Source organism: Notothenia coriiceps, unplaced genomic scaffold, assembly GCF_000735185.1.
Source record: "Notothenia coriiceps isolate Sejong01 unplaced genomic scaffold, NC01 NC01_scaffold00037250, whole genome shotgun sequence".
Classification (NCBI taxonomy): Eukaryota; Metazoa; Chordata; class Actinopteri; order Perciformes; family Nototheniidae; genus Notothenia; species Notothenia coriiceps.
Genome location: NW_011369951.1, coordinates 13,931,518 through 13,932,024, shown reverse-complemented (window position 1 = coordinate 13,932,024; position 507 = coordinate 13,931,518).

The following is a 507-nucleotide window of genomic DNA, read 5'->3' as shown; positions in this document are numbered from 1 at the left end:
AATACTCAAAGGTTACAGAGGGACCACAGTGGTGGTTTTGCATGTGTTAGCCCATTAAATGCAAATCACTTTTACTGTCCCTCTCTCTCTCCCTCTCTTTTCCCCCCTTCATGTCCCTTTTGTGACACACACACACACACACACACACACACACACACACACACACACACACACACACACACACACACAAGCACACATGGAGTTGCCATCAGATAACCCTGTGAAAAGTTCAACTATTTATAAAAATGTGCAAAGAAACTGCGAGAAATTTGCACATTTTTGCCAAAAAATGTGTGGCCAGCCTCCACTCTACTGCCTGGACATCCTCAGGTTTTAATTTCATGTTAAATATGTGTTTGTGAGCGTGTGGAGGAGAGTTTGTGTGTTTCAATGTTATAAGAACCACGCCAATGAGACACTTTGATTTTCTTAAAACAAAAAATAACCAAAAAGAGCAAAGTAAATAAAGCTGATTTTGTTTTGTTGTGATTGAATAGCAATTGTCAG